The sequence below is a fragment of the Pteropus vampyrus genome, unplaced genomic scaffold (genome assembly GCF_000151845.1).
Source record: "Pteropus vampyrus isolate Shadow unplaced genomic scaffold, Pvam_2.0 Scaffold36, whole genome shotgun sequence".
Taxonomy (NCBI): Eukaryota; Metazoa; Chordata; class Mammalia; order Chiroptera; family Pteropodidae; genus Pteropus; species Pteropus vampyrus.
Window position 1 is genome coordinate 9,034,914 of NW_011888817.1, and position 11,142 is coordinate 9,046,055.

Here is an 11,142-nt window from a genome sequence, read left to right on the forward strand (position 1 = left end):
GGAACCAGAGTGGCTTCATAGAACTAAAACAGCAGTGGCAGATCACAGGAATGGTCCTAAAGCCGGGATAGCTGCTTAGGCATTATTGCTGGAATAAGTAAATTCTAGCCATCTTTAGTTTCTTTCTCCCTCAAGATTCAAATTCTAGGGAGAGAGTGTCAGGCCAGAGTAGCTTGAGTCACATACCCCTACTTGACCAGTATGCAGTAAGAAAAAGCTCATTCATCAAAAGGAAGTCAGGGCATTACTAAGAAAGAGAAATGGATTCTGGGCAGCCAAAAAACAATTGTCCATTAATATCTGTATTTTACAAAAGTAACAGACTTAATTAGGTTAAGTGACCTCACAGGGTCACATAATTAGTATTGTTAGTAAAGCCTAAGTTTATATGTTGCCAGCACCTAATATCTTGACTCTTATACAGCTTATAATCTAAGGAAGGGGTTTTTCTTGCACTTAGGAGACCCCTGGTAGGGATATTGTTTTGAAAAGACATAGAACCTGACAAAAACCTAGAGTTGAATCTATGAGCTATCTTTAGTGATAATGTACACCTTACAGTGGTTGTCAAACTGAAGGAGTTCTGTATAACAGGCTGACCAGTCCAGTGCCCTATACATAATAAATATTAGTATTCTTCCCCTAAGAAAGTTTAACCCCCTGGGTTGAGTAGTTGGGTTCACTCTGACAACTAAATGAACCTTCCTGTTGCTTGAAGCCATCAAGGCACTAACTGGATGATTTTTCCCTCTGCCATGAATAATTGTTAGGGTTCAGATGGCCCTGGGGAGACAAGATCTACCTAGGTTCACTAAAGGCACATGTAGCCTTTGACAGAAATTGGCCTTCTCGGACATCAGTTCTTCAAAAACCACTTCTCAGCCGGAAGCCTTTCAGATTTGGAGACTTTAAGGAGGGCCATGTGTCTTGAGCATGGTTTTGGGCACCCATGAAGTCCTCAGTATGATACTGGTCACATAGATGGCTAGGAAAATTTAAGGGAAAGTCCCAGGATACAGAGAAGTTAGTCTGAATTCTGCCTAGTGTAGTCTTACAAACAGAATTTTGGGGAAACGTCTTTCTTTATTTGGCCTGTAATTTGTGCTTGGAAAGGCAGGTTCCACTGGTAGCAGACCCAGCCCTGTCCATGGTCTGCCTATTCTCGGTGTGTAGTTTAGTCAGTTGGTCCAGTGTTTTCTGTAGCTTTCTGTCACTGCCTATAAACTTTTATTACAGCTCTATAAGCTTTAGAGCCAGGCAAGACTGAAACCTGTCCTAGCTCTGCCTCATCATAGCCTTTGTCTTTGTTTTGACAAAAACAACCCTTAGCCCCTCTCATTTATCATCAAGTGAAGTTGATAATAATAGCTAACATTTATCACTATGTGCATCATAATATCCTAAGCAGTTAAGGATTATCTCTTGATCTTCTTTACTTTTTTCTTTTTTAATTGGAATAAAATTCACTTAACATTGCTGTGCCATTCACCTTGCCGTGAAAATTCAAAATGCTGTGTAATCATCACTTTTTAATTCCAGAAAGTTTCCATTACCTCAAAAAGAAATCCCATACCTGTTACTTGTCACTCCTAATTCCTCTCTGTCCCCTGCCTCTGGTAACTACTAAGCTACTTTCTCTTTCTATGGATTTGCCTGGACATTTCATATAAATGGAATTGTATAACATGTGCCTTTTGTGATTGGCTTCTTTCACCTTGCATAATGCTTTCAAGGTTCATCCGTGTTATAGCATGTATCAGTACTTCATACAAATGATAGGAAACATGTTACTTGCAAAAGCAGCCCATTTAATTTAGGACAGCTCCAAGTATTGGAAGTTTTCTCTCATGTTGAATGTGTCACTCCAAAAACTTATAGTGGTTTTACTTTGGACCCCTGAATATCCTTTCAAGTATTTGAAGATTATTTTCATTCAGGTTTCTTTCCTAGCTCTAAAAGTTTTTTTGTTAGACTTTCTAGATCTGATTTTCAAGAAAAACTAGAAATTTAGATTTTATATACTGCCAATTGTTTAACATTTGCTCACATTTGTATCAGTTCCTGTAAAACAACCACTGCAAGCCAAATACTGCCCATAGCCTACCAGTTTGCAGCTTTGGGTAGCTTCTATTTGCACAAATTAAGGATGCGTTAGGATTATTAGGGTATAATTTATGTACCATACAATTCAACCATTTAAAGTTTACAATTGAATGGTTTTTAGTACAGTCATGTACAGCATAATGATGTTTTAGTCAACGATGGACCATGTATACAGTGGTGTATACACCATCTAGCCTAGGTGTGTAGTAGACTATACCATCTAGATTTGTGTAAGTGCACTGCATGATAGTCACACAACAACAAAATTTTTCAGAATATATCTCCATCATTAAGCAGCTCATGCTTGTATATACAGAGTTGTACAGTCATCACCACAATCAAGAAATGCCCCAAAAAGACACACCATGCCCTTTAGCCTCACCCCTACACCCCAGTCCACTTATCTTCTCCAGCCACAAATCTGCTTTCTGTCTCTATTGACTTGCCTATTCTGGACATTTCATGTAAATGGAATCATATAATATATACTCTTTTTTGATAGGGCTTCTTTCACTTAGCATAATATTTTCAAGCTTTATCCATGTCCTTTCAGTGCTTCACTCCTTTTATTGTCAAATATTATTTCATTGTATGCATATACCTCATTTATCCATTCATCTGGACATTTAGGTTGTTTTCATTTTTTTTTTGTCTGTTTGAATAATCTACTATGAACATTCCTGTACAAGTTTTTGTGTGGACATATGTTTTAATTTCTTAGGTATAGACCTAGGGGAGGATTGCCGAGTCATTTATCTGTTGTTTTGTTGCTTGTGCTTTTAGTATTATATATAAGAAGCCATTGTCTCATTCAGGGTCACAAAGATTTTATACTTATTTCCTCCTAAGAGTTTTATAGTTTTAATTCTTACATTTAGGCCTATGATCCATTTTGCATTAACTTTTGTATATGATGTGAGATGGGGATTTCATATTCATTCTTTTGCATGTGGATATCCAGTTGTCCCAGCCCTATTTATTGAAAAAACTTTTCTTTCCCTGTTGAATAAGCTTGGCACCCTTGTTGAAAATTAGTTGACCATAGATGTTGTATAGATCTACTGCCTTTCAGGGTAGGTATTACTCAAAGTGATTAATACAATTTCTGGCATATAGTAGCTACTCAGTAATAAATAATGCTGATTGGATTATTTTGGCATCACTAAGAGATGGAGGTGGGATTTGATCCCAAATATGGGTGACTTCAAATCGTGTCTTTATCCTGTGCATGATGCCACAGGCTGCTAAAGTGTAAATGAGGCTGTTTTAGCTGCTATGCCTGGCCATATGTAGTTCTCCAGAGGCTCAGAGAGTCAGCTCCAACATGCCCTTCTCCACCATCAACCTCCTTTGCTTCTGTCCTTATCTCTCACCAGAGTTTCCATGGAGCCTCCAGGATGCTCTTGGCAGTTGCTGCTAAGAGAACACTCTCACCTTTCTTTACATAGGGATACGCAGTTATTCAAATAGCCTTAGGATTCACCCACTCTTATTTTCTCTCCCACCACTTCCCATCCCTGCCCGAAGCTAAGACTGAAGGTAAGAATACATCAGCAGCTGCTAGGGCTCTCTGACCACAAAGAATGAAACAGACTCAGACTGTTTTGTTTTAGGAACAGCAGCTTGAGAGTTGGGACCCAAAAGGCTTCTTGCCTACAAGTGTACAGAATGCTCTTGAACCAAATGAACAAGGGAGATTGATGTGGTGCCGGTGGATCTTTTGCTCAGGTTTTTGAAACTTAAATACTTCCTTCCTTACCTTTAACCCTGAAGCTCTATGTCCCCCAAGGTTTTGTCCAAAGATCATTTCTGAGTCTGAGTGCATAAGACAGTAAGTACATGGGCTTCCTCTTACTTGATTGTGTTCTTCTGGTTTGTGTGAGCCAACGCAGGCTGCTCTTTGCTGGCAGTGTTACTATTATTAAGTAGTCATGTTACTTATTTTCTCATTTTATTACTTCTCGGTCTACTCCCATTCATCAATCTTGACCCCATTTTTTAAAGAAGGAGAAAGTGACTTAGGAAAAATAAGCAGCTTTGCCTGGCTAAGGGAGAAGATAACTCAATTTGAATGCCTGCTGTGTGACTGTTTTTGTAAATGAGGCAGGTGATAGTAGGAGAGATGAACTAATTTACCATAGTTTTCATAGCAAGTTGTGGGAAGCGGTGCATAGCAACATTTTTGTACACCAAAGTCCATTTTCTGTGCTAAAAGCATGCTGCTTCTGTAAGATAACACCATATTTTATTGACACTGAGGCCATTTATTATAACATGTATCATTAAGTACTGCACAGAAAAAAAAAATACTGTCAAGTAAACTAACATAATGGTTTCTTTTCATATTGAGTACACACATCCTAATTTCAGATATTAAAATCTGAAAAAATATGTCTTAGCTGCTATTGCATTTTGTCAGTTATAACATTCTTCACTGTGTGCTGTGCACTGTCTTCTCCACATGTAGATTAGCTATTATCCCATTTTTACACAGTGATGAACTGAGGCCCAGAAAAATCAAATCACTTATCCAAGGCCATGCAGCTGTTAAGTAACAGAGCTGGGATTCAAGTTCAGGCAATTTGATAGCAGAGTCTGTGATCAGTCTCAACTGCTAAATTATACTGTAATTGAGGTTTTACCTGTTACCCAGAACCATCCTCGGGAACCTGTACATCATTCTATATCCTAGAAGGAGGCTATTTTGGCATCACAGAGTTGAGGATGGAATTCGATCCCAGATATGGGTGACTCCAAATCATGTCTTTATCTTGTGCATTATACTGCAGGCTGCTAAAGTGCAAATAAGGCTATTATTTATTACTGAATAGCTGCTATATGCCAGAAATTGTATTAATCACTTTAAATAATAATCTACCTCGAAGGCAGTAGATCTATACATCTGTGGTCAACTGATTTTCAGCAAGGGTGCCAAGCTTATTCAATGGGGAAAGAACAGTCTTTTCAATAAATGGGGCTGGGACAACTGGATATCTACATTCAAAAGAATGAGTCCAAATAATCAGGAATATTATTACTAATGCAGTGAACATTTGCTGAGGTCACTTAGGCCCTTGTGCTGGCTGTGCTGGTTCACAGGTCTACATCAATTCATAGTCTGCCTTCAAGAAACTCAGTCTAATGAGAGAGGATAAGTCTTAACGTAGAGTAAGTCTACATAGTGTATGATCATTTCTATTGCTGAACTGAGTATCAGGCAGCCTGCAGGAGCCATCTGAGAAAGGCATAAGGGAATGCCAGAGAAGGGGGTGGTGACATTTCAGTTGAGTCTTACAGGATAACTAAGAATTTGCCAGGCAGACAGGTAGGTTAGCATAGCACTTTATTATGACTTTAAACAGACTAATTTCAAATTCTGCCTCCTCCAAAGCTACTAGCTTTGGAACGTTGGGTGAGTTATCCTCTCTAAGTTTCATCATCTGTAAATGGTGATAATATCATTTACTTCACAACACCTGTGAAGATTGAGTGAACTAATATGTGTAAAATATTCACTATGACATGTAGTAAGCACCCAAAAAGTGTTAGCTATAAATAGAGGCTGGAAGAGTAGGCTAGTGCCAATTTTGAAAAGCTAAATGTTAGGCAAGGAATTTGGACTTTGAAGTTTAGGGAGCTATTTGAAGCCTTTAGCACAAGAACACACCTGTGTTTGCCGTTGTGCTGACAAGGTTGGGAGTTAAAGGTTCAGAACCAGAAGAGACAAGCCTTCTGTAAGTGGCACCACACCTTTGTAGGAGAGTGAAGGGGACAGTCTCCCCTTACCTTGCCTGCCTTCTGCTCTCCCTCTTGCCTGAAAGCCTTTTGGTTCTTACCTTTTTCAGAAAAGAGAATCGTCTCTCCTCTCACATAGTATTTGGGCTCTAGAAGGGTAGGATGTTAAGCCTTCACCATGTGTTAAGTAGTCTTTCCGTATCCTTTCCCTTTCACCCACCCCGTGAATTGGAGACCAAAATTCTCTAAGTCTCCACTGATAAAAACTTTGCTCTTAAGGAATTGTTAAACTTTGCTTCGCCACTTTTGTTTAAACCTGAATGAATGAAGTCTCTGCTTCTATCTTAAGCTCTTAATTCTGTGTTACCTCTGCTGGGTGTATCACATGCAGCATCCTATTTATTTCTCACAAACAATCCTGTGAAGGGAGTGTTATCCTGGGAAACTGATATGTACAGGCTAGGATGACCACAGGGTCCAAAAGCTGGAGTTTAGATCCAAGTCTGCTCCCACTTAGCTGCCGCCTCTGTGCCTAGTGACCACAAGAAGATGAGTTTACACAGAAATTGGTTCCTGGTGTTGGTGTACAGGATGGGTGCCTCTGGCTTGGTTTCCAGATTCCTGAGATTAAAAGAATGGGATTCTTCTAAGCCTTCCCTCTCTCTCCAGACCCTCGTGTACCTCTTGCTCATCAGATTAATAGTCATTGCATGTTTAAAGCTCGCAAGCATCTGATGAATATTTAATAGCCTTGAGCAGACAGGCTGGATACAGCTGTCTGAGACAGCAGCTGTTGGGGGGATGGGAGGAACTACACCACACTGCCTAACTACTCATTCTTTTGTTCCTTGGCCTAGCCCATTCGGACCAAAGGCCTATGGTGGACACTGCATCCTAGTCCTATTGCAGCCTGATGGCTGCCCTGGGCTCCCAAGGAGGCTACATTCAGGCAGCAGACCAAATCCTTTTTGGGGGGTAATGGGGAGCAGAAATGTTCCCTGGCGTCTAAAATCAATTTTCCAATCCCTGGGCTGGGGGTCTTCCACTCTATGGCCTGTTCTGGCTCTGAGATGAACGATGTGTTCTCATCCATTGTTCTGCCAACTACAGCTCTCTCTTCTAAAAGGAGAGAGAATTGTATCGAGAAGGGACTTGAATTCCATAACCATGCTGTTGGGGTTTAGTCTCTTGGCATTCCTTGACTACAAATGCAGTGGCCTCTTGGCAATAGGTGTCCTCCTCCTTCCTAGCCTAAGCTGTGGTGATCGTCTTTGACTGCATCTCAGGCAGGCGATAGATAGGCAGGTAGGAGTTCTCAGGCAGGTACATGAGCTCTTCCTGTGCTTCCCCCACCTAGACCTAGGGAGCTTTTTGCTTCAAGGAAGCCTTGTCGTTTCCAGGGCAAACTTGGAGAAGTTGTGAGGACTCCTGAAAAAAGCCCATTTGAGATGTTTCCAGGCAGAACGTCGGGAATGGCCAGGCCATTGCCCCAGATTGATCAGCTAAGTAGAGCTCGTTGCCAGAAATTTGGGCACTGTGTCTGTTCACACTGTGTTCAGACTTATGAATTAGCTGTTCCCTTGTCAGTCTCTGGAGCCCACCTTGGCCCACCTCAGGAGAGCCAGTCTCTTACTTCCAGGTACCATGTGTGAGAACTGGAGATAAAAGCATTTGGATTCAAAAACAGGACTAATTCTTCTCTGGGGTCTTCTGGCTCTTGCATGTTTCATGCTTCTTATTCATGGCCCAGCTTTAGTTATAAAATGTGCTCTCCATCTCTCAGGCTCTCTGGGGTTGAGATGTAAGAAACAAACTATCTGCCTTTGAGGAAGAAAAATACTTTGTGCTCTGATATGATTCTTCATAAACTTCTCTCCAGAAATCAGTACAAATGGACCCTTTCATTCATTTTTCTTAACACATTCATTATTGTAAATCGGAATGCCTACTGTGTGCTAGACACCGGAGAGTCCGTGGCAAGCGAGCAAGGTTACATTGGTCCCTGCCCTCATGGAGCTTACAGTCTGTTTGGGGAGACAAACACCAAACAGATACTATTCTCATAAATAACATATTATATAGGTTTTGATAAGTGCTGTGAAAGAAAAAGAACAGAGTGCTTGCTACAATGTCATGTAACAGGAAGCTAACCTAGCTCTGAGATTTTCCTGGAGGAAATAATGATGTTTAAGATGACATCTAAAGGAAAAGTTAGCTCGGTAGAGGGTTTGGAAGATGGTTTAGGGAAAGAGCATGAAGCATATTCCAGGCAGAGGGTAGGAATGAGGCAGGTCAAGATGAGGTAAGAATCTAGACCCTGTTATGTGATCATCACTGGACCACTGAATCCGGGAGTGAGGGGTGAGGAATGACACGATTGGATTTCTGGTTTTTAAACTTTACTTGCTCCTGTGTGGAGAATGGATTATGGGGACCTAGTAGGAAATTTGGGGGCATTAATTTAGGCAAGAAATGAGGAAGTAGGGTGATAGTAGTGAAAATATAGAGAAGCGAAAGGATTGAAGAACTTTTAGGAGATAGAGTGTACATAATTTCGTGGTTGATGAAATGTGGAAGAAGAGAGGGGTATGAAGGAGGCCTCCCAAATTAGTGGATTGAACAACTGGGAGTGGTAGTTCCATTTTTTTAAAAAAATGGGGAGCCCTACTACAGCCTTTGGCATGAGATCAGGGCCCTGCCTTGAGCCCCAGGCATAGGACGAATCTCTCCTGTGGAAAACCCTGAGGGCTGAGATGAACCCCTCACAAGACCAGAAGAGATGGACCCCTGAACCTAGGATTAAGGTACTAATAATAGCTGTGAGAAATGCCTATTTCCCTATTCTCTTTCTTTCAAAGGCTTTTAAAGCCTTTTGTTAATCTTTGTCTTTTTTGCATCTCTGAGAGAGCAGGAAGCATTTTCCGCTTTGTATAGCTGGAGGTCCCAAAACTTATATAACTTATGGGCCCAAAGATTTAGTTGATTCTGCTCTGGATCACTCAGCTCAGGTATGGTCAAGGCTGGGAGGTATGATGTGTGGGGCTCCATTTGCCTGACATGAAAAAAGAGAGCTCATAGGCTGTGGACTTATATTTTCCACCTATCTATGCACCTAGAAACCTTGTACCAAATATAACAACTGCAGTTGTGCTGCAAGGTGGGAGAGATTGTAAGGGAGGCAGCCAGGCCAAATGGGAGGCTGGGAAGCCCCCTGATGTGGCAGTTTCATGTTTCTTAATTTCTACCTGTGTCTTTGCAGCTATCAAAGGACTCTGGAAACCAGGAGAGCTGCCTGCTGTGTCAAGGCTGGCCTGAGGGCATTTGCTGAACACAGAGAAACCCAGGAGAGATCAACAGTGTGTTCTCACCCCACCTCTTTGATCTGATTTACCCACAGAAAGCCATCCAGGATCCCCTAGGAGAGTCTCTAGGCCCAGAATGGAGTCCTCAGGGCTGCAGGGGATGGTGATACAGTTAAACATGCTCAGGACTTGAAAGTGTTGAAGGGGACTAACAGTATCCTCAGCACAGCCTCCTAGATCCGAATAAACTGGCCACTCCTTCTGTATCACTCCTAGTTTGCCCGCTTCCCCTTAATCTCCAGCAGAACCGGCCCGGAACACCCTACCACCACTTCCTGTTTCCCTCCCTTCACACCTGTGTTGTGAGTACCAGCCTGGGAGTCCTTGGACGCTTCCAGAGGGCTCCCAGAGAGAAGCTGGTCACCACCTCTGTAACAGGCTGAGGAAAGCCAAGTGAGAAGGTTCATTTATTTGGGGCAAGTTATTTAACCTCTGCACTTGTTTTTCTTTTCATTGTTGATTACTAACCACATCCAAAAAGCTCTTGAAAAGTAGGCTTTTCCTACTTCACCTCTGTACTCTATCCCTTCCCCAGCAAATAACTGGTTACTGAGGAGCTCAATAAAGGTTTGGTCAAGTGTCGAATGGTCCCATTCTGGTAGCTTCTATCAACTTAGGGAGAGAGCCAAAGGCTCCCCCACCCGCCCCATACAGCTTCCACTTTCCTTCTAGTTCTCTTGGGCTACCTATTTGTCCTAGTGTTTTCTCTTGAAGGATTGGAAAGTCAACCTTTGATACATACTTCTGATTTCCTGTGACCTAATACCCTAGGTTAGTTTTACACTGAGCTTCCTGAGAGGTTAAGGATCTCTACTATTACACTCTTCCTCTAATGCCCTCTGGTTATTTACCCTAACAGGGGAGCAAAGGGCTGTCTTCCCTTTTAACTGCCTGGAGCATTCTAATGATCTTTGTGTGTAGGTTCATTCTTAGCTGGAAAGGAATATTGAAATTAGCTGATTTACTTTGGGCAAGTTCTTTAACCTCTGAGCCCATTTTTATCTTCATTATTGATTACTGTCAATAATAGCTAATAATTTATTGAATGCTTAGTAAGTACCAAGCACTATGTCAAGCATTTATATGCACTGTTTCCCATAATCCTCCAATCCATTATACTTATTTTGCAGGTGAGGAAACAGAAGCTCAAGGAGGCTAAATTAATAACTTGCCGAAGATTAAAAATAGGAGCTATCGGATTTTCATAGTCCCCTCTTTTGACCAGTTCGTACCTCTTCCAGACACAAGTATTTTGAAGAAGTAAAGCACTGTGTGTGAGAGATTTGTTTTAGGGTGACAAACCATCCAGGTTTATCCAGAACTGAGAGGGCTCCTGGGATGTGGAACTTTCAATGCTAAAAGTTCCGGGCAAACTGAGAAGAGTTTTTCAAACCTATGTTTGCCCTGAGACTCAGTCTAGGATTGGCCACTGAGGCTGCATTTTCCTTGGTTTCTTGGTCTCCTAGGCCTCACCTTGTGGCCAGAGTTTCTTTATGTAGCATTTGAGGACTTGCTTCTGATTAGCAGGCAGGGGAGGAGTGTGGGGTGGGGAGATAGGGAATCAGATGACATCTTGGTCATAGATAAATGAAGGTGCAGAGCCTGGGTCACTATCTGGGATGCTAGCAATAGGTTCCTAGGCAGCTGTACCTTCAACTCCCAAATGCAAGTTACCTACTTGGAAGCCACAGAATTTTACAGAAAGCTCACAGGACAAGCTAAAGCCAAACATCTGAATTCAAGTTCTAGCTCATCACTTACTGTATATTTTTCTGGTGAGATGATAATCCTTATGCACTGAATGGGATCTGAGAAGCAAGTGGAATGTGTGTGAAATACCTGGTACATGGCCTATACATAATACCACTCAACACTTAAGTTTCCGTCTTTTTTTCCAGCTTGTGTCTCTTACCCAGTCCTGTCACCTGTCACGCCTGTCACA